A 24,390-nucleotide genomic window follows, 5' to 3' on the forward strand; every position below is an offset into this window, starting at 1 on the left:
GACATACGATCGAGCTACAAAGACAACCTTCAAAATGCACGTTTGGTACCACTACTCCCTGCATGACTTCCTAGCATATGGGATATTCTACGCCTTATGCAAGGAAGATGTGAGGTTCATTTGGTTGGAGAAGGGTGGCAAGTATTCGTCGTTCGACAGACATCGTCAATTCCTACCTATTGACCATCCATTCAGACAAGACATCAAGTACTTTATGAAAGGTGTCAAAGTGACAAACCCTGCACTGCAGATGATGACTGGTGTCGAGGTTCATGCTCAGATAGATGCTCTCATGCCCAATGAAGAATGTGGTTTTTGTGGGATATGGTGAGCAACATATGTGGACTCATATCTCGGGCATGACGAGGCTCCCATATTTCAATGACCTTCTTCTGCCACATAACATTGATGTAATGCACACTGAAAAGAATGTCGCCGAGGCACTTTGGGCAACACTCATGGACACTGAAAAGTCTAAGGACAACCCTAAGGCTAGAGTGGACCTGGCAACATTGTGCGATAGACCAAATCAAGAGATGTGGCCTCCTAGTCGTGGCAAGACCTGGAGAAGGCCTAAGGCTAATTTTGTCTTGAAAAAGGACCAAAGGAGGGAAGTACTTGAATGGATCCAGATGCTAATGTTCCCTGATGTGTCTGTAGCGAATCTAAAGGGGGGGAGTGAACTTAGGCACTCTACGAGTCAACGGGATGAAGAGTCATGACTACCACATATGGATTGAGCAGCTTCTTCTGGCGATGGTTCAAGACTATGTCCTGGAGCATGTTTGGCAAGTGCTAGTAGAGTTGAGCTACTTATTCCGCCAGCTTTGTGCCAAGGAGCTCTCTCGGACCGTCATTGATGACTTGGAAAAAGCGGCACCCATGTTGCTCTGTAAGTTGGAGAAGATCTTTCCACCTGGCTTCTTCTTGCCGATGCAGCATTTTATTGTGCACCTCCTGTATGAGGCACGGATGGGGGGCCCATGCAGGACCGTTGGTGCTATCTAATTGAGAGATGTCTGAAGACTCTTTGCAAAAAATGTAGAAATAAAGCCAAAATCGAGGCTTCCATTGCAGAGGCATACATTCTGGAGGAGTGTCGAACTTCATAGAGAAATACTACACTGAGAACCTTTCTAGCATTTATAATCCACCCCCTTGTTACAATGCTGGCGTAAATGAATCGAACCTCAGCCTTTTCCAAGGGCAACTCGGAAGCACAAGTGCATCGACCACTAAGCAATTGAAAAATGAAGAGTGGCGCAGTATCATGCTATATGTGTTGACCAACCTTGTCGAGGTGCAGCCATTCATTAGGTAAGTTCTAAACAAACTTGTTTCATTTCGCCGTATGTCCTTGCTTCTTCGTCCAACCCCTTTGTTTCTCATTGGTACAGGGATTTTCTTCGTCAATCCTGGCATGGATCAAGGCAACCTACCCCGCAAGAAAATGATACCCTTCTTTCACAGGGTGCGGGACCAGAGAGCCTTGATTTCATTTGTTGGTTCAAACAGAAAGCCCAAACTGATGCGCCTATAAGTGATGAGCTGAGACAGGTTGCAAATGGCTGTACCGTTAGGGTCAAGTCATTTACCGGTTATGACGTGAATGGATATTGTTTTCACACAGCAAGCTACGAGCAGAGTCGGCCCAATCGAAAAACCACAAACAGCGGTGTTGTTACGCCCGGCACTGATGGACTCGACTATTATGGAAGAATTCAAGAAATCTACGAACTATCATTCTATGGTTCCAAACCTCTTACTCCTGTCATATTCAAATGCAACTGGTTTCTTCCAGGAGTAATAAGATGGACCCCTAAGCTTGGGCTAGTTGAGATTCGACAGGATTCCGTGTATCTTGGAAAAGATGTCTACATTGTGGCTCAACAGGCCGTCTATGTTTATTATACGTCATACACGTGCAAAGACGCCGAGCGTCTTAAGGGTTGGTCTATTGTGCACAAGGTATCGCCACACGGCAAACTACCTATCCCAAACGATGAAGATTACAACTTCAACCCAAACACATATGATGAAGAGTTCTATCAAGAAGAGGGCTACAAGGGAGGTTTGACATAGACTTAACCGAAGAGATAGGAATAGAAGTAGACAATGAAAGGGATGATGACGAGGACGCTGGAGACAAGGTGCAAAATCTGAAGGACATACAAATGCTTGAGCGATTACATTTAGGCAATGACAATGGAGACAACATTCCTCCTTCGGATAGTGTTGATGAGTTGGACAATGTTGATAGTGATGACGAGACCTATGATCCAGCTAATCTCAATCATGAATATTATTTCTAATACATGTAATACTATGTTTTTTGTAATTATGTTTTGTTCATTTTTGCATATATTTCTAATACATGTATTACTATGTTTTTTGTAATTACGTTTTGTTCATTTTTGCACCTATTTCTAATTACGTCTTGTTTTTCTTTTTTATTGCAGGTGATTGAATAAAGATGGCGGGCGACCGTCATAGGTCTGTGAACTCGATTTACCAATGACCACGTCAGCTGTAGGAGGAGGTGGAGGGGGCGGCGGAGGGATCAGACAGAAGGAGGAGGAGGACCGCCAGCCACAGGAGGGGGCCGTCTCCTCCCACGCCGCGTGAGGAGGAGTAGGAGGAGGAGGAGGCGCCCGTGGATGAGTTGGACGAGGAGCTGGTTGGGTAGACGGATAAGGAGGGGCAGCACGAGGATGAGTCTCCTCCCACACCGTGGGAGGCGGCTAGCATGGGTTTCGCTTCCTCCGACTCCTCTTCAAGCGTCTACTTGCGAGGTCCTGCGAGCCTCCCAAAGGTTCTGCTTCCTCACCAACGCCCTGTGATTCACCTGAAGGGCAAATGTAAGTAACTTTATATGTTATAACCACTACTTCATATGATGTGATGAAAAAAACTAATAATTTTTCTTAATCACTTGTGCAGGAACTGGGTAGTTGTGTCGGGTGGTAGCGCACGACTAGTCAACGGCATCCTGGGTCTTCTGTGCAGGCAACACTTCCCTGGCATTGTCACGTATGCATCGAAGACGGAGCCGGCCTACTCGTTTGACCACTAGGCCATCGCCCCCGATGCGGAGTACCCCAACAAGGCGGCACGGGTGAAGGCAGAGTTTTGGGTAAGTCTCCCTCGCACAACATTGCTCAATACGTCGCATTCATTGGACTTTTCTTGAAATAATGAATGGATACATCACTTTTGTATGTAGACTTATTACAGATGCGAGGAGGGATTTGAGGCCAGGGCAGAGCAGGTGACTACCAAAGCCTGTAAAAAACTCATCACCAACATGCATCACGAGGTGCGTATCTAGGCCATCGTAACCTACTATGGGTCGAAGCTTGGAGAGAGGAAAACCAAGAAAGACGCAAGAGAGATGCTGCTTACCCGCGAGCAGTACCTTGAGGTAAATGAAGAACATCAATATTGATTTGTTTTGAGATTAAGTTGGTTTAATTTGATCTTCTTATATGTCCAATACTTGATGACATGTAGATGATTCCCTAGTGGTGCCAAGCGTATCCCGAGTGTTGGACGATGATGGTGGAGAGGTGGTTCACGGAGGAGTACCTCAAGATGCACAGGGATGCCCGGGACCGTCGTTTGCAGATGCATGGTCTAGCACACCATCAAGGCAGCCGCAGCCTCGCTGGATACAAACAAGCATGGGTACGCAAATTCATTTATCTATTGTGACGCTCAGTTCTGCCTGATTTCTAATCATCGTGCTGTCTTTCTCACAGTCGGCATCACATAGTGGCCAGGCTGGCTCGGTCTTCCAGGCATGGTGTATGGCCCACAAGGGCAAGGCGACATCTGACGTCTCCTTCAACCTGGAGGACCCGCCCAAGGCATACACGAACCCGAGCGTCCACTCCCGCATCAGTGAGTACACTGAGGTGGCGAGGTCACTCCATGGGCCAGACCACGATCTGAACACCCAGGACTTCGATGGAGATGTCGTCATGAGGGCAGGGCAAGGCAAGAAGCATGGGCCGTTCTGGCTTGGCGATGGCGTCATCGACACGGCCTCTACTGCCTCTCTCTCCCAGATCCGAGCACGGAGCATGAGCGAGAGCCTGGCCATTCGCACACGGCCGACCGCTGCACACCACCGGGTCGACACACTCGAGGTTATTCCTGTTTTACTCGTCATACATTGAACTTTACACACCTTAATTAGTTTTGCATTATTGAAACATTGGAGTGAAATATTGTAGGCCCGGCTGGAACAAGAAATGAGGCAACGTCAGGAGCTGGAGGCCGGGCAGCAGAGGATGGCGGCCTAGCTAGAGGCCGAGTGGCAGGCCTAGGCGTAGAGGCTGACGGACATTACGGAGTTCCTACAAGGGCTTGGGCAATGTGTGGGCTTCTCTATGCCAGCTGGGCTATTGCTTCCACCTCCGCCTCCGCGTCCTGCAGCTGCAGCTACTCCTGTGAGTATGAAAGTTTTTTTACTTTCGCTTGTGCTTTGCTTGTATGGCCTCTACCTTCCTAGATTAGCTATCCAAATAATCTTGTCTCATATGCAATCTTTTCTCCTTTGTGCAGTCTCCATCTGATGGTGGTTCGAATAATCCACCTCATGCACCTCCGAATGATGGAGCTTCGCCTTCACCACAGTTGCAGTGGCCGAGATGAGTGCACGTTGTATTTTTTCCATTTGTTGTTCACTTGGTGATGGACTTGTGATATACTTGTGATGCACTTGTGGACTTTGATGGACTTGTGATGGACTTGTGGATTTATTTGGATGGACTTGAGCACTTATTATTATATATGTGATATATATTGTGATGGATGTGATATGTGCGGATGGATGTGTGGATGGATGAGATATATATGTGATGGATGAGATATATGTGATGAATGACATATATATGTGATGGATGAGATATATATGTGATATATGTTTGTATGAATTTATTTGTCATGATGGAATGTAAAAAAAATTAAAAATTACCATTTTGGGTCACTTTGCAGAGTGTTGCACTCGGCAAAGGGCCCCGTTGCCGAGTGCTATGGTCACAGCACTCAGCAAAGCTAGAAAAATGGGCGCTCGGAAAATTATTTTTTCAGCTTTGCCGAGTGTCATGACCATGGTACTTGGCAAAGAATTTTTTTTCAAAAAAAAATTCAAACTTTACCGAGTGCCGGCTAGAGGGCACTCGGCAAATAATTTTTTTTAAAAAAAATTCAAACATTGCCAAGCGTCGGCCAGGGGGCATTCAACAAAGAATTTTTAGAAAAAAAATAAAACATCTTTGCCAAGGGCCGGATAAAGGGCACTCGGCAAATAATTTTTTTTTTAAAAAAAGTAAAAAATCTTTGCCGAGTGCCTGTAGGGTTGGCACTCGGCAAAGCGACCGTCAACGGTGCCGGCGCCATGACGGTCGCTTTTCTTTGCCGAGTGCCCCCGGGGCTCTCGGCAAAGCCTTTGCCGAGTTCCCGATAAAAGACACTCGACAAAGAGATCTTTGCCAATCAATTTTTTTACCGTGTGTTCTTTGTCGAGTGCCTCAGGCACTCGGCAAAGAACCTGAATCTAGTAGTGGCTGAAGTATATATAGTAGTTATGTGAGAAGCTATCACGCAGCGAATGAACAAATGCTGCTAGACCGTGACTAATTGAAGTCGCAGTATGTATAAAATGCATGCACACGTATAGAATATACAAAACTGGAATGCTTATTACTATTTTGGCCACTGCCACACACTCCCTTTGTTCTGGATTACAATTACAATTCACTTTATTTTTGTCTAAAATCAGGCTTGTCTAACTTTGAAAAAGTTTTAAATAAATCTTGACAACAAAATTGCACTATCAAGAGCACAGCGTTCAATGGCATATCGACGAACATGGTGGTGTACAGTGGAGACCGTCCTCCATGGCAGCAACCTGGCCAGTGCCTCCTCACCACGTGGTACGGCGCCAGCTACCTCACGGCCATCTTCGGTGCCATCATCGCCGACTCCTTCTTGGGCAACTAAAACCCCATCTTCATCTCTCTCGCCGTCTACCTCCTTGTACGTATTACTCATCCATCATCATGGATTAGACATGGCCATTCGGCACTACCTCTGTGGTCATTCTTCAGCTGCCATTCTCTGCTGTCATTCTCGGCGGACATTCTCTGCTGCCATTCGGCAGCGGAGCAGTTCGACCATGACAACTCGGCGGACCGGGAGAGCAAGGCATCTTTCTTCAGTTGGCTCTACCTCTGCGTCGACTTCGGCCCCATCGTCTCAGGCCTTCTCATCGTGTGGATCCAGGACAACGTTAGCTAGGGCCTCGGCTTCGGCATCGCCACCGCCTTCATCTCACTCTCCTTCGCCGCCTTCGTGCTCACCATGCTCGTGTATAGGCACCACATGCCCACCCACTGTGCCACCCAGGATTTTTAGGGGCTGCTCAAGACCATTTGTAGCAACGGTTTAGCCAGCCGCCCCTACCAAACCATTGCTACAGATGGTCGATTTCAAATTTGAGAAATCGAAACGTAGTTTTCGTTGAGAAAATGAATTCAAATAAAAAAGTTGTCAACTATAAAGTTCTATAACTTCTCGAGATCTACAACTTTAATTTTGGTCATTTGTTCATCGGACATAGTGTTATTAACATTATTACAAATCTTACATGCCCCTCTTGTAGTTTATGAAACTATAGGAGAGAGATATAAGATTTGTGAACAATGTTACTAAAACTTTGTGGGATGAACAAATGATCAAAATAAAAGTGATAGATCTTGATCAGTTCTACAACTTTTATGTTCATAATTTTTTCAGCTAAAATCATTTAATATTTTAAAAAGACGTTTGAAGTTGTCATTTTTGAAATTCAAATTTCAAATTGATAAAATACAGTCACATAAAAAGATGACCAAAATAATAGATGGAAGAACACAACAAATTGATAGAGCATGATTTAAAAAAAATAGGAAAAAATAATCAAATTTGAAGTTAGTATGAGGGAGAAAAACTAGTTATAAGTTTTAGCCAGAGATTAAAAAGAGAAATCAGAGTTCTTCGACAATTTAAAAAATTAAATTTCTAAAAGTATTTTCAAACAGTAAATGATTTCCAATGGAAAAGTTATAAACAGCAAAGTTCAATAACTTTTCGAGATCTACAGCTTTTATTTTGGTCATTTCTCCATCCGAGACCGTTTGAAAAAATTCAAATTTTAGTACTTAATTTTTAATATTCTACATCTATTTGTATGGCCGCCCCTACAAACCAGATTTGTAGGAGTGGCTGGAATGTAGAGCCACCCCTACAAATATGGTCATTTGTAGGGGCAGCTGATAACACCAGCCACCCCTACAAATCTATTTGCAGCGGTGGCTCGTTTAGGAACCATTTGCCCTTGAAAAAAGGAGACGTTCCTACAAGTCCTTTTTGTAGCAGTGACCGGCACGCCGCTCAAGCACCACAATCAGGTCGTCGTCGCCGCATGCAGAAAGTGAGGCGTCACCACAAGTCATCATCGGGCTCTTCGCACATATGCTTCATGGATAGAGAGCTACACAGGTCACCAATACACTACTAAGGCAGTCAAAATCATTTTGTAGACCAGTTCTAGCGGCGTCAAATCAAGTGTCTCTAAAAAATCTAGAGGTGGGTATCCAGTTGCACATAGAAATTAATTTCTAGATGCGGATCAAAACTTACCAGTACTATACCTGGATTTTAAGAGGTAGTAAACAAGCTAATCTGTCTGTAGAAACCATTTCCTTGAATTCACAAATTAGGTAAAAAAGCTAAAATCTTTCTTTAGCCTCGAGAGTGCCCAACAAGTAACCCGCGGGTCCTAAATGATAAGTTACACTCCCACTACACCTCAAACTAACCTGTGATAAAGTCTAGTAGGCAATCTTTTTATATAAAAAAAATAAACTAAAAGTTTTAGATATCGTCTTGAAATACATTATTAGTTTAGGGCGACTCTCCCATTTGAGGTCATTTGAAAAGTAAAAAAAAAACATAAATTTCAAATTTTGAGAAATTTAAACATAATTTTAGGACAAAAAGTTATCAATTAAAAAGTTATAGATCTCTTCAAGCTCTACAACTTTGATAGAAGCTTTTTCTTCATCTAGCTTGATTTGGAAAAGTTATGATGTTTTTATGTTGCACCTAATTTTAGTGGGGGAGCACATTGTGGGCCGCCTTTATAAATTTAATTTTTAGAAGGGTGTTTGCAACCTCCTTTGATAACTGAAAGAATCTTTAGTGGTAGCTGAAAACACCAAAAATTAATGATTTCTAGAGGTGTACCAGTCTCAAAAACAACCTTTAATGATTTCAAAAGGTGTACCATCTCAAAAACAACGAAAGGCATTGTTTTCCGTTTTGATGTACTTTAGCAAATAATTATATTTATAAATACTTAATGAGTTATTAAAAGTTATCATGTTTTGTAATCCGTGTTGCTACGCCTGCTAATGTTGCAACATAAAAGCATTTCTGCAACATACGTCTGCAACTATAACATCCATATAAACATATTTGCAACATACATCTGAAACAGATGAAACATTTTGAATAGACACTTGCAATAGATGTCTAAAACATATGCAACATATACAATATTCAGATGAAACACTTGCAACATAGGTGTGAGATAGGTGACACATTTGGAACATACACTTGCAACATACATGTATAGCCACTACAATATATGCAATATCCAGATAAAACACTTGCAACATATGTTTGAAATAGCTGAAACATTTGAAACAAATACTTGCAAAATACGTGTATATCCATTGCAACATATGCAACACCAGATCTACTTTTGCAACATCTAGATGAAACCAATGTAACATACATCTGAAACGCATAAAACATACGGCTGCAATGTGTGCTCATCTACTTGCTGCCGTCCAATGGAGGCTAGTTGACACAGCACATGGGAGCGCAGCATGAGGCGCGGGCAGCGAGTGGTGCGAGGCATGAGTGGGGGCGTGAGGCGTGGGCGCGGACGGCGTGAGGCACGGGCGGCGTGTGCGGCACGAGGCGCGTGGCGCACACGGCGCGAGGCGGGTCTGAAGCGACCGTGTGAGGAGTGAGGTGCAGGGGCGCACGCGCACGAGTCGGGGAGGTGCAGGGGCGCGCGGCGCAAGGCCCGGGATCACACGCGGTGCAAGGCGGGTCCCTGTGACCGTGCGAGGCGTGAGTTTTTTTTTGGGGGGGGGGGGGGAGTGCGAGGCAGCATGGCGCGGGGGCGCACGGAAAGCATGTCCGTCCGTCTAGACGGACGTCGGTTCGTCCTGACAGGAGCATTGCCGTTACAAATTGGTAGTGGTTTCTGATGTAACAGAGAGTATAAAACGTAGCACGTTACCTACCGTCCCGTCCCGTGTCCAATCCTTGAGCAACGAGGTGTCCGCCTCGCTGCTCCAGCCTAGCGACCGATTCCGAAAAGGAAGAGCAGAGTCCGTGGATTCTAACCGGATCAGAGGATCGACTCGGAGTATGCAAATCCTTCCCTTGTAGCAGTAGTATATAATCAGACGATGCACGCCGCGGGATTTACAACCGCAAGAGAGGAAGCTAGGTTTCAGCAGCCACATAGCTAGATTGAGTACACGTTCTCCCGTGGCAAAAGCAAGAAGCATCGGCAATTGGGCATCTCGCGGCCGGAGAGGCAGCCAGTAGTGCGAGGCTGCTGACACGATGGCCGGTGCGACTACAGACAACGGAGGCGCCGTGACGATGGTAAAGATGGCGGAGATGCCGGTGGAGTTCCTCCGGTGGGTGCTGTCGCAGGACAAGGAGGACTACCGCGTGCCTACGCTGGAGGACTACACGAAGGAGGAGCTCGCCGAGGCCAAGGACACCTTCTGCAGCGTCATCCACTCCCTGCAGATCGCGTACGACGAGTTCGACGAGTTCCGGGCCTGGGTCCGCGACGTGATCGACAACAATGGCTGCGTCATGATCCACGAGGACATGCTCTTCTCGGATCCCAAAGAATGGCAGGAAAGCGTCGACGAGGAGTGGGTAGAGGCGCGGCAGGAGCTGGAGATGGACCTGACGAAACCACTCGGCCCGCACCTGTACATGTTGTCTACGTACCTTTCACTCTTTTTTTTTCGCTTCTCATCTAGGTACAACTGTAGTATCTGACGTACCTTTCACTCTTGTATCACTATGCAGCGCCCATCTGTTACGGCGTTGCCGTCGAGGAGTGCGTAGGGGAGAATGGAGGAGCAGCTGGCACTACTACAGAAATGAGATGTAGTCCCGGTTGGGAACTAGCTTTACTCCCGGTTTTCCCAACCGGGACTAGCAATTCGGGGCTAAAGGTGTTGTTCTTTAGTTCCAGTTAGCCACAACCGAGACTAAAGATCCTCCTAGCTTTAAAAAAAATAATGTCTCTCACCTGCTACGCCCTCGTGAGATTCGAACCCAAGACCTCATGCACTGCCTCGCGTGTAGCTTACCACCCCACCTATACAACACATCCTAACAATAGATGGAATGCTTTCCTTTTGAACTAACCCATCCAGGGACCTTTCGTTGTTACCAACCGGGACTAAAGGGTCCTTTAGTCCGGGTTGGTGTTACCAACCGGGACTAAAGAGTCTACCTTTAGTCTGGGTTGGTATTACCAACCGGGACTAAAGGTTGGAGGACTTTTAGTCCCGGTTTAGCCGTTGGGCAGGGACCTTTTGTCTCGGTTGGAGACACCTAACCGGGACTAAAGCCTCTCTAGTCCCGGGGGCAAAAAATGCCGAGGCTAATGCCAAATTGGGACATCGTTCTAAAGTCTGTTCTCTAGTAGTGTGGGATTGAGAGTTGGAACGCAAGGGATACCAGGGCAATTGAGCGGAGGGTTCGTCGGCGGCGGCCACGGCTGAAACGCCTGTGGACACCGTCGAAGGAAGAACCCACCCGCTCCAGGGAGGTTCTATTTCCTTCGATACCCCTTTGATTACATTCCTAAGTGCAACATTTATAGTCCAGGTGCACTGTCTAACAAACTCTAGTTGAGATCCTAAAAATCCTCCCTAGTTATTCCCTAATTATTTCTTATTTCCTAAATATGGTGCCTTAGCCACTGCTGGCCGTGGCCCTCCTCATCCTGCGCCTATAGTGGCGACCTATGAAGGAGTCCACAACATTTCCCTCCTCCCCAACAAACAGCTCGTCCGCGAGCTGAAACGCCGGGTAGCGCTCCTTGAAATCAGGGATCGGCTCCCAAGTGGCATCAGCAGGGGAACATCCTGCCCACTGCACCAACAGCTCCCAGCGACCTCGGTTCAGACGAGCTCGAACCACCTGAGAAGGAGTAGGCACCACACAACCACGAAGAATGGCCGGTAACATCATGATTGAAGCAGGCGGATCACCTTCATACTTCTTCAGCAAGGCGACGTGAAAGACATCATGTATGCGCACCTTTGGAGGGAGCTACAGACGATAAGCGACCATGCCAAGCCGCTCGATGACTTGATAAGGGCCAAAGTAGCGTGGCCCAAGCTTGGAGGGGGAGGCAGCCGTGATGCCCACCGTTGTGCGCTGCTGCAAGCGTAGCAGCACCCATTCACCAATAGCAAACTCCACATGGTGACGTTTTCTGGTTCTGGTGCTCCCTCATGGTGTCCTGAGCCAAGATGAGACGCTCGCCAGGAAGATATCACGGTCGTGGAGCTGGCGATCAACAGCAGCCACACGGACCACACCCGGCGTGTAAGACATCAGCGCCGGAGGTGGTCTGCCATAGACGACCTCAAACGGTGTAGTCCGAAGGGCAGATTGGTATGAAGTGTTGAAGCAAAATTCTACCCAAGGAAGCCACTGCAGCCACAACAGGGCCGATCACCAGCGAGGCACCGCAGATACATGACAATGATGCGGTTAGTTACCTCAGATTGACCGTCCGTCTGAGGATGGAAGGCCAAGCTGCGCAGGAGCTTCACCCCAGCCAGCTTGAACAATTCTTCCTAGAAGTGGCTGGTGAAGACCGTGTCACGATCACTGATAATCGAACACGGAAAGCCATGGAGCCGGACGATGTTATCGAAGAACGCCTAGGCCATGGACTGTGCGGAGTAGGGGTGGCTCAAGGCCACAAAATGAGCCATATTGGAGAAGTGGTCGATGACGGTCAAGATGACTAACTTCCCGCCGACTCGCTGGAAATCCCTCCACAAAATCCATGGCGATGTCACTCCAGACATGGGTCGGCACAGGCAAGGGCTGAAGAAGGCCTGACCAGGTGGAGATGTTCCGTCTTGTTCCGCTGGCAGACAGCGCTAGCCACGTACAAAGTTCCCTGACAAGGCGGTGGAGGCGGGTGTTGTAGAACGAAGCTCATAGTCGGTGAAGAGTCTTCTGGGCACCCTCATGAGCATCACGGAGCAACTGTGGCCACAAGCTGGAGCCCTCCAGGATGAAGACACGGCTGTTGTAGAGCAGCAGGCCGTCAACAAGCTGCCACCCTGCAGGAGCCGTGCCCGCAAGCAAGCTAACGGTACAGCTCCTGAGCCATTGCATCCTCGTGTAGCTCAGCACGTAGGGTGTCATAGTCGGTGAAGAGGGGCTCAGGACAGGGCCAAGACTGCAGCCTCCGCATCACGGCGAGACAGCGCGTCGGCGACGGTGTTGAACTTGCCAGCGCGGTACTCAACTGTGAGGTAGTAGCCGAACAGCTTGGAGACCCACGTGTGCTGCGGGATGTTCGTCAGGCGCTGGTCGAGGAGGAACTTGAGACTCCAGTGGTCGATTCGGATGGTGAACGCACGACCCTAGAGATAAGGTCGCCAATGACAGACAGCCTTGACCAGCCCAATCAGCTCACGTTCATATGCTGGGAGCTTGGCATGGTGAGGAGCGACCGGTCGGCTGAAGAAGGCGATGGCGCCGTCGCCTTGGTGCAGCACAGTGCCAAACCCAGCGCCGGACGCATAGCAGTCGACGACAAAATGCTTGGTGAAGTCCGGCAGCTGAAGCAAAGGCACGGTGACTAGCGCCGCCTTGAGAGCGACGAAGGTAGCTTCCGCATCGGCCGACCAAGTGAATGCCTCCCGCTTGAGGAGGGCAGTGAGAGGTGCTGCCACGCCATCGTACCCAGCGATGAATTTCCAGTAATACCCAGTGAGGCCGAGGAACCCTCGCAGGGCACGTGTAGTACGCGGGCGTGGCCAAGCTTCCACTGCTGCGACCTTCTCAGCATCCATGGTGACTCCCTCGGCGGAGATGATGTGGCCGAGGTAGGCCACGGACAGTTCATTGAAGTAGCACTTGGATCGTTTGGCGAAGAGACGATGATCGCGCATGAGCTGCAACACCGCTTTGACATGCTGTAAATGTTCAGCCCATGAGGGGCTGTAGACTAAGATATCATAAAAAAAACCAAAACAAAGCGGCGGATGAATGGCTTCAGCACATCATTCATGAGCGCCTGAAAAGTCATTGGCGCGTTGGTGAGGCCGAAGGGCAAGACGAGGAACTCAAAGTGCCCCTGGTGCGTCCGGAAGGCGGTCTTGGCGATGTCATCCGGGTGCATGCGCACCTGATGGTACCCGCTGCGCAAATCAATCTTGGTGAAGAAGCGGGCACCCCTTAGCTCCTCCAGGAGTTCATCCACCACTGGGATCGGGAACTTGTCCTCGGTGGCGTCGTTGAGAGCGCGGTAGTTGACGCAGAAGCACAAACTATCATCCTGCTTGCGGACCAGGAGCACCGGGGAGGAAAATGGTGAAGTCGACTCCCGAATGATCCCTTTGTCGAGCATGTCCTCGCACTGCCATTCGATTTCGTCTTTGAGGAGCTATGGGTACCGATACAGGTGCACCGCCACCGGTGGAGAGTTCGGCAGGTGATGGATCCTGTGGTCGTGGCGGCGTGGTGGTGGTAAACCACGGGGCTCCTCAAAGATGTCACCGTATGACTGTAGGAGCTAATAAACTGGAGCGGAGGGGCTATATGTTGAACTCTACCTCTTGATTCAAATAGAAGTACATCTAATTTTCACTAAACTCATGCTTAAATTTTTTCCATATAGTAAGGAGAATGATAAGTTTGATGCCACTTTTGTTCCTTCCACCATCTATGATATGAATCTGCCCTTCAATATACAGATGAAGAGGATCATGGCCAACCGCCTAGCTGTTCAAAACAAAAGTCGTTTGGGCTCAAAGGCATAGATCCATTCAAGAAAAAAACAACATAATCATTAACATAAACCTTGCTCAGCTGTGCTGCAAAAACTCAAGATAAAGAAGACTAAGATGGGGCTTGCGTTGATTTTTAGGCAAAAAAACTACAACATCCAGGCTTGAAGTTCCATGACAACACACTCCATCATATTCGTTTTCACTAGAATAGTGAGCACATAGGTACACATATATTAATTTCGTGGATTCGAATCAAATATATTTCGGATTTCCTTACACACGACCTGAATCTTGTCCAAAAGAATGTCGGGAACATTTGGATAATAACCTTAATCTCTAGGACTGACATTAATTTTAGGCTAAGCAAATCCAATATGGCTAAAAACATTTAAAAATAATAACTTATGTTGACACATAATCAGAGCGAGACCAACAAAATCTTAATGGCTTCATTTACTATTCCTTGTTCATTTACAAAGGAATGTATTTCATGATTCTATAATAATTTTCTTTATGGGTGCTCAAATAGATAGATAATATATATGTTCTAGTTTTATATAACATGTGAGTTAGGTTACATTGGCTCTAGTGCTATGAGCTACCCCAGTAAAACCGCCGTGTCAGTAATAAACTGCTGGATTTGTTTAGTTTTAAGATTTTAGAACATGAACTTTTTCACATTCTACACATAGATGAAAACTACAATCCATCGGACTAGGCTGGGTGTCAGAATGGCACTCCAGGTGGGTTCTCTCTCTACAGAACAGTAGGATGGCGGTGGACGTTTAGTACTTTAATCTGGGGATGTTACTTTTGGGTTTTGATAGCCCCACTCTAAATCATATTATAGTTGGTGCGGTGCCCATCAACAAAGATCCCATCTTTGGTAATGCTACCTAGGAGAAAAGTGAGCTACCGTTTTGAGCAGCCAATTTGACGCAAGTTTGGTGTCCCTCTTTAAAATTTGCTCTAACATATTCGTGGGTAATTAAACTTCACGTTCATCATAATTTTTTTTGGCGACGAGTTTTATACTTTGTTGTTATGTACTTCAAAATTGTTACTGATAGGGTCCAGTTGATTTAATGCCCTTGGCCTTGTCAAGTTCATGGGCTCCAATTATTTCCTTATTTTTCTACAATATTATGGTGTCTTGCACAATTTTGCTCCAAGATAAAAACACACGCACCAAATATTTACTAGAAAAAATAATTAAGAGGTGTGACTTTGCATACCAACTTTTCATGCACATATACGTTTACTCATGAACTTCTATTATGTTTTCCTTTGTATACGTGCACCTGATTTGAAAGACAATGGTCAAAGCATATGTGCCCATGACTTTCTTAAAACAACATACCATAGATGCAAGTACTCAACTACACGCACGTACAGTCGCATCTATTTCACAAACACCCACGCACACAGCCAAATGAGAACATTCAGGAGGTCAGGCTGGCAAATCTTGATATTGACGATGTAATGTTGTATTCTCTACGTATTAATCAAGCACGTGGCTGTAGTTATGATTTGATATTTTTCAATTAATTATACAGAGAAAAAATTAAGGAATAGACTCAGATAAATCTCAATCAATGTATTGATTATTTCTGGGAAGTTGCACACGCCGACACAAGAACATTGTTATCAAGTACAACTCATTTGTATTCTAGAAGATGGCACCTCCAACGTTGGGTTGCTGCCACGACAAGGCAGGGTTAATCAAAGACATCTGGTTGCATGGCAGCAATTGTTGCTGCTGCAGGAAGGCGGCAGCCAATGGGTTAGCCAGTGCCAATGGGTTAACAGGGAGCTGCTGCTGTTGCTGGTGGTAGGAAGCGGCTGTTGCAACAGCCGACTGGGTAATCGGAAGCGGCTGCTGCTGTTGCAGGTATGCAGCGGTGTCCGCCACGGCTAGTTGGTTGAATGCAAGCAGTTGTTGCTGCTGCAAGTAGGCGGCAGGGTTCGCCATGGCTAGTTGCCTGAGCGCTGGTAGGAACTTTTGTAACTGTTGTTGTTGCAGGTATTCAATGGCATTCGCCGCAGCCAGTGGGTTTGTAGGAAGCAGCTGTTGCAGCTGCAAGTAGGCGGCAGGGTTTGCCACATCTACTTGACTAAGCGCTGGCAGGAACTGCTGCTGTTGCAGTTGCGCTACGATGGTCTGTACTAGTAGGTGAGCCGAGGATTGCTGTTGCAATTGGGCAATTGGTTGTTGTAAGATTCTCGCTGTGAGCACCTGTTGTAGCCTATAGGCCCCGCAGAACTGGGTGTTCATAGCCCGCAGCAGTAACTGGTGAGCACTGTGGAATGATGAACGCAGTTGTAGCGCTGACCGAAAGAGCAAGGAGTGCAAAGAGGGCAAATATCTTGGCAGCCATTGTTTCTAAGATGTTGCTAGTGCGTTTCACTTGGCAAGTTTTTGATTGCTATCAATGATATGGGTGGTGGATTAGCTTTTGATTTGGGGCCTATTTATAGAAGTGAGAGCTCATGTATATCTGTTCAGATCTCGGATTTCGCCAAAAAAACGGATGAGCTAGAGATGACATGGCACCTAGTCAACTTCGACGCTTAGTTATCAGTTTTGTTGGATTATATGGTATGTGTTGGCAAGATAGTTTCCACTACGTGCTATAAAAAAGTGTTTTTTTCTATAGGAGTTCTCTAGATACTTGAGGAATGACATACGTGATAACTTCATCTTTACACATGACAAAGCCTTCGCCACATCATATTTGTTCCACTTTATAGACATGATGAGTATGTGAAGTTATGACTTGCTCATGTGACTCAAAGCCTTTATCAACGGAATTTGTTGTAGCATTGTTCTCATGGTTGAAATATACACAATAGTTATGTGAGAAGTTATCAAGCAGCGAGTGAACAAATGCTGCAGATCGTGGCTAATTGAAGTCCCCGTATGTCTAAAATGCATGCACATGCATCTCTACACCTAAAAGATACCTAGGTGTATCGTCAGCGCAAATACTCGTCCCGCTCGACTCTTCTCTCCATTCCTACATGACTCCATTTATTACAGCAGTGGCCATGGGCAGTTTGTTGTGCTTGGCGAGGCTCACGGTGTCGCTCGCAGCAGCACTGAACAGGGCCACAAGCACCGCGCCGAACACCGGTCGAGACGGGCCATCCTTTGCACCGCCGCCAGGTGAAATGCCACTGGTAGCTCTGGTGACCTCCCGCAGGGTGCCATTCCGATGGGAGCTCCTGTGACCAAGACGTCGAGAGTCCAGCCAGGCGCATTGCGCAGGTCCTTACAGACCACATTCGCACACGCGTGCGCGCAGCGGTGAAGACCGGCCCAGTGGTGCCCGTGCTCTGCTCTGCTCTTTCATTACCAAAAGTTGATTTTACATCAAAGGTATACATGCATGAAGATGAATATGTCAGCTAAACAAGCACGCTTGGTTTCCCAGGAATTATAATTAGAGAATATTTTTTGCGTGCACTATGATTTTGCAGTGTGTCTATATGCTATGACCACTACTCTGCCTAGCGATGCTGTTGTCTAACGTCTTATAGAGGATTCATGTGTTGGGGATGAGGGTTAATTAGAGAAGTGAAAAAAGCCTCAGATTTAGAAATAATTTAGGGTTCCGAATAAATATATTTAATATCTGTGTAGGCAAAAATTCATGGCCTCCATGCAATACACAGGCATATAAAGGAGAATGATAAGTTTGATGCCACTTTTGTTCCTTCCACCATCTATGATATGAATCTGCCCTTCAATACACAGATGAAGAGGATCATGGCCAACCTCCTAGCTGTTCGAAACAAAAGTCGTTTGGGCTCAAAGGCATAGATCCATTCAAGAAAAAAAACAACATGATCATTAACATAAACCTTGCTCAGCTGTGCTGCAAAAACTCAAGATAAAGAAGACTAAGATGGGGCTTGCGTTGATTTTTTTGGCGAAAAACTACAACATCCAGGCTTGAAGTTCCATGACAACACACTCCATCATATTCGTTTTCACTAGAATAGTGAGCACATAGGTACACATATATTAATTTCGTGGATTCGAATCAAAGATAGTTTGGATTTTCTGAAACACGACCTGAATCTTGTCCAAAAGAATCTCAGGAACATTCGGATAATAACCTTAATCTCTAGGACTGACACTAATTTTAGGCTAAGGAAATCCAATATGGCTAAAAACATTTAAAAATAATAACTTATGTTGACACATAATCAGAGCGAGACCAACAAAATCTTCATGGCTTCATTTACTATTCCTTATTCATTTACAAAGGAATGTATTTCATGATTCTATAATAATTTTCTTTATGGGTGCTCAAATAGATATGATAATATATCTGCTCTAGTTTTGTATAACATGTGAGTTAAGGTTACATTGGTTCTAGTGCTATGAGCTACCCCTAGTAAACCGTCGTGTCAGTAATAAACTTCTGGATTTGTTTAGTTTTAAGATTTTAGAACATGAACTTTTTCACATTCTAGACATAGATGAAAACTACAATCCATTGGACTAGGCTGGGTGTCAGAATGGCACTCCAGGTGGGTTCTCTCTCTACAGAACAGTAGGAAGGCCGTGGACGTTTAGTACTTTAATCTGGGGACGTTACTTTTGGGTTTTGATAGCCCCACTCAAAATCATATTATAGTTGGTGCGGTGCCCATCAACAAAGATCCCATCTTTGGTAATGCTACCTAGCAGAAAAGTGAGCTACCGTTTTGAGCAGCCAATTTGACACAAGTTTGGTGCCCCTCTTTAAAATTTGCTCTAACATATTCGTGGGTAATTAAACTTCACATTCATCATAATTTTTTTTGGCAACGAGTTTTGTACTTTGTTGTTATGTACTTCAAAATTGTTACTGATAGGGTCCAGTTGATTTAATGCCCTTGGCCTTGTCAAGTTCATGGGCTCCAATTATTTCCTTATTTTTCTACAATATTATGGTGCCTTGCACAATTTTTCTCCAAGATAAAAACACACGCACCAAATATTTACTAGAAAAAATAATTAAGAGGTGTGACTTTCACTACTACACAAACTTTACTGGAGGCGGGCGTTTTTGGTTTCCCGCGGCGGGCAAAGCCGTCCGCCGTGGCCTAGAGGCCACGGTAAATCGTGGCTTAACCGTGGCGGGCAGCTTTGCCCGCTGCGGTTAACCGATTTACCGCGGCGAGCGGTGTAACGTGCCCGCTGCAGTAAATATACTTTTATCACGGCGGGCACGTTACATCGCCCGCTACGGTAAATTATTTTACCACGGTGGACAACTTTTGTGGCCCGCCGCGGTTATGTTCATTAGCCGTGGCGGGCTTTATTATTTGCCCGCCTCGGTAAATTATTTCCTGAATTAAAAAAAATACAGCAGGCATATAAATTCAAATTCAAATCACATCCAGATTTCACAGATTAAACTTAAAAAGTATGCAGGCATTACACATGAGATAATATACATATATATACATTCACTTAGTCGTTCTTGTCATCGTTAATTCATTACATTTACATATTAAAGTCGTTATACATGCGCTAAGGTGTAATCCTACGGACGCATCATCGTGGGCCATTTCCTCAGCCTCTCGTACTCCGGTAAAATCGCTAGCGGGTTGTTCTCATTGAAGAACGTGCCCCCTTCAAGCACGCATTTGTCTAAGACAAACTTACATATGTCCGCCTTTATCTGCTTGAAGCTGTGTTGGGTGCTCTGCACATCTCTCGACCAGTTCAATCCATTCTTGAGCACCTTCCAACTGCTGCTGTACTGCTTGCACACCCTCAGGAACTCACAGGCGTAGAAGCCACAGGTTTGTGATCCTACCGGTTGTTTGGCACACTGCATGATCGATACGCAAGCATTACAACACAGGCATTAGAACACATATGAACGGAAAGCACAATTAAACCTTTCAAATACTTACCAGAAAGTTGCGTCTGATTTTGATGCGGTTCTTATGCTTAGCCGGGGAAGAAAGGAGCGAGCACGGTGCTAGGGTTCCGGCGCGCGGACGGAGGCGGTGGCCCTTGGCGTCGGTGTGGTCGACCAAGGTTAGTGGGGGCGAGGGCGGCGGCCCTCGGTGTCGGCGGCTGGAGCTATGGCTCCGGGATCCGAGGACGGGGCCCGGCGTGTGGACGGTGACCGGGGAGGAGGACGGGGGCGGGGGGCGCGTGCGGTGGCCACGGAGGAGCTCGATGGCTGGCGCTAGGGTTTCGGGGATGGGGCCCAGCGCGGAGGAGCTCGGCGGCTGGAGCAAGGGTTCTGGGGAGAGGAGGACAGGGGTGGGGCACCGGCACGGGGGAGGAGGATGGCGGCAGGGGTCACCGCGGAGGAGCTCGGCGGCGGGCACGGGCACGGGGGGAGGAGGATAGGCGCGAAAGACTTAGAAACTTTAGGCATGGGCACGGGCACATATATAGCCACGGATTAACCGCGACGGGCAATATAAGACGCCCACCGCAGTAAATGTTTACTACAGCGGGCACCTTAGACTGCCCGCCGCGATTAATCTATTAACCACGGCGGGGGCTGTTACGTGCCCGCCACGGTTAATATTTTTGCATTTGCAATCTAACACTGATATTTATTATCAATCTAAAACTTATTTTTGCATTTTGCATTTGCTGTGTAGTAGTAGTAGTAGAGTAGTGCTGTGTAGTAGTAGAGTACATGTGAGTAGTAGAGAGTAGTATTAGTACAATAGATAGTAGTAGTAGGTTGAGTAGTACTAGTAGAGTAGTATTGTATAGTAGTAGTAGTAGATTCAGTAGTACTAGTAGAGTAGTATGGTTCCATGATATTAATAATAAGTTACAAAACTTGTCTTCAATAGATCGAGCTATATTATTACATATATGTCTCTGGGATACATATATCATTTTGGTGCAGGTGCTTTCATCGTCCTCTTCTCACCGTCGGGGTGGGCCCACGACATCATCCTGGACTTGTTGAATCGGTTCTCAACGGCCTTGATCTTCTTTGGATGATCGGTAAAAAGCTCCAGCTCTGCGTAGTTGTTGTATTGTTCGGGACTCTACACCCCATCAGCTCCCACAATCCGCTGCTTTCCGGACACAACCACATGCCTTTTTGGGTCCTCTGCATATATATAGTAGGCCACTTGCGCGACATTGGTTGCTAGTACCCATGGGTCATCTTTGTAGCCGATACTTTTGAGGTCCACGGTGGTTAGCCCATAACTGTCCACTGCAACCGCATTCGGTTTGACCCACTGGCAACGAAAGACGGTTATGCGTAGGTTTTGGCCGTAGTCAAGTTCCCATATTTCTTCGACTTGCCCATAGTATTGCCTCCTCTAGCCCGTGGACTCTTCTTCGCCCTCGTATCGAACACCGCAGTTCTGTGCTGAGCTCTTCTTGTCCTTGTCTTTCGTGTGGAACCTGTAGCCCTAGATGTCATACCCTTGCCACGTGGTGATTTGGCTGGATGGGCCTAACACAAGCGTCTTAACGGTCTCTGTATCTTCATCAGGGCATCCTTCAAGGGGTATGTGTAGCTCTTTGAGCCACTCTATGAAATTGCTCTTGTGATGGTTCTAGACCCATGCCTTCGTGCGCTGTCCGTCATTAGCGGCGCGGATCTCTTCTAGGTGCTTTTCAATGTATTTCTCCATGCTCACTAACTGATGAAGGATGCTATAATGAGCTTCTTGCACCGTTTGGTTTGCCACATCGGTGCGTACTTTTCGGCCTGTGCACCCCATCCCTGAGGTTTTGCCTTCATGGTGATGGACAAGCAGCCCAATCACCCTCCCATCTCTTATGTACCTCATACACCAGTTCACGGCCTCCTTCGTTGTGTATGCCTCGATCATAGAGCCCTCTGGGTAAGCGCGGTTATGGACGTATCTGTTGAGGGTGGACATGAACCGCTCGTACGTCCACATCTGGTGTAGGTACATAGGGCCCAGTTGATGGATCTGATCGACCATATGCATCATTAGGTGTGGCATAATATCAAAGTAAGATGGTGGAAAACACATCTCGAGCTGGAAAAGGGTCTCCGCGATGAACTCCTTCAGGGCAGGCAGCTCATCCTTATCAATGACCTTCTGGGTGATGCGGTTAAAGAAGTATGGCATCCGTGTGATGACCATCTTCATGTACTCTAGATAGATAGCCCTAATCGCAATTGGTAGGAACACCGTCATCATGACGTGGCAGTCGTGTGAGTTGTAGCCGGTCATTATGAGGTCTTTCATGGAGACCAGGCTCTTGATGTTGGAAGAGAAACCAGTCGGCACCTTGATACCCCTAAGCAACTTAAGAAAAGCCGTCCTCTCATCTTGCGTTAGGTTGCAGGCCGCACCTGGGATATCGACTTTACCGTTCTGCTGAGGCGGTCCCGGGTGAAGGTCTGGCCTGATGCCCAGATTGACAAGATCCATCCGTGACTTGATACCATCCTTTGTCTTGCCCTTGATGTCCAGCAGGACACCGATCGTGCTTTCGAAGACATTTTTCTCCAGGTGCATGCAGTCGATGGCATGGGGTGTATTCAGTGTTTTCCAATACGACAAGTACTTGAAGAAAATTGACTTCTTCTTGAAAGGAATGGCGGCGGGGACTTCCTCCGTCTGGTCCCACTTTCACTTCATTGTCTGCTTGGTCCCCTCTTCAGGCGGCTTCTTCTTCTTTCCAAACTCCACCTGATCCATGTCCTTGACCATCTCATACACCTTTGTCCCCCAACTAGTCTACGTCGGTTGATCACGCTGCAGCTCGTCCTGATTGTCAAAGTATTTGTTCATAATACTTCTTCTATACCTGTGATTTTTGGCGAGGAACCATCTGTGCCTCGTGTACACCATCTTATTGGATCCCTTAAGGTAAGTGTAGCAGGTCCCGTTGATGCAAATTATGCAGGCGGTCTTCCCTTTGATCTGCCCCAACAGTGAGAAGAGACCGGGGTAATCGGTGATGGTGACAAAGATGATTGCTTTTAGTGTGAACTTCTCCTTACGGGATGCATCCACCATCTGGACCCCAACATCAAATAGTATCTTCATTTCCTCCATGAACGGCTCCAGGAACACATCTATATCATTGTCGGGCTGCTTCGGTCCAGAGATAAGCATGGTCAACATAAGGTACCTACGCTTCTGACATAGATGGGGAGGTAGGTTGTACATGGTGAGCACGACAGGCCAAGTGTTGTGCGAGCTGCTAAGCTCACCGAACGGGTTCATCCCGTCGGTACTCAGCGTGAACCTAACATGCCTGGGCTCCTTGGCAAACTCCGGGTAGGCCTCGTCGAAATCCTTCCACTGCTTGCCATCGGATGGGTTCCATAGCTTGCCATCGTCTTTTAGGTGGTCAGCTGATGCATGCCAGGACATGAGCTTGGCATCGTCCGGGTTCCCGAATATTGCACACAGGCGATCGGTCACGGGTACGTACCACACCGACAGTGTTGGATTTTTCCTGTGTGTGTAACCCTCTTCTTCATCGTCCTACTGACTGAGATCTGTTTGGCCGCACTGCTCTTCTTTGCCCCCTTCTTGTTCTTCTTCCGACCACCCCGCAAGCCTCCCTCGTCTTCTGCATCCACGCGACAACCAGCATTTTTCTTGTACCGACTAAAGCCATAGTGTGAAAAACTCATCAAATTCTCATACTCATTGCCCTGATACAGGATGAAGTGGTTAGGGCATGCATCAAACTTTCTAAGCTTCATCGCCACTGGCCGGATCAGCTTCTTGGCCCGATAAGTATTGGCGGGCACCTTGTTAGCCGTTGGGTACGTGGTGGCAAGGTAGCTTAACAACTCATTGAAGCTAGTGTCATACCAACCACGACGAGCCTTCAACATCCACATATGGAGGTTAAAACGGAGCACCGTGCACTCCTTCGGACAATCGCCGCCGTCCTTATAGAGAGGATCAACTGCCGCCTGCTTCAACTCTCTGAAATTCTCCAACCACTTTGGGCAACCCAACACAACGTCGTCTTCATCGAAGTGTTTGACTAGATATTCTACAAGCTACACATCCTCGGGTTGGCTCACAGTATCCTGACCATCCCCACCGTCGTCGGCTTCGTCGGCCATGTCTTGCATTAGATCATCCACCGTGATGTAATCATGACAACTGTTGTCACTGTCGGCTGGCACAGCTACTACTAAAGATGATGAGGAGCCGGGTGCTCCTAAAGGATCTTTATTCACCGATGGTGCTGTCGTCGTTGGCGTCGAAGAGCTCACTCCAGATGCACCACCACTCGCACCAACTCTTTCGC

The 24,390-nt window shown here is 46.9% G+C and overlaps 1 pseudogene; it reads right to left on the bottom strand.

Moving 5' to 3' along the window:
• Positions 1-15,810: 15,810 nt before the first annotated feature.
• LOC136485420 (zein-alpha B49-like) lies at positions 15,811-16,519 on the bottom strand (annotated as a pseudogene).
• Between the last annotated feature and the right edge of the window lie 7,871 nt (positions 16,520-24,390).

The sequence above is a fragment of the Miscanthus floridulus genome, chromosome 10 (genome assembly GCF_019320115.1).
Source record: "Miscanthus floridulus cultivar M001 chromosome 10, ASM1932011v1, whole genome shotgun sequence".
Taxonomy (NCBI): domain Eukaryota; kingdom Viridiplantae; phylum Streptophyta; class Magnoliopsida; order Poales; family Poaceae; genus Miscanthus; species Miscanthus floridulus.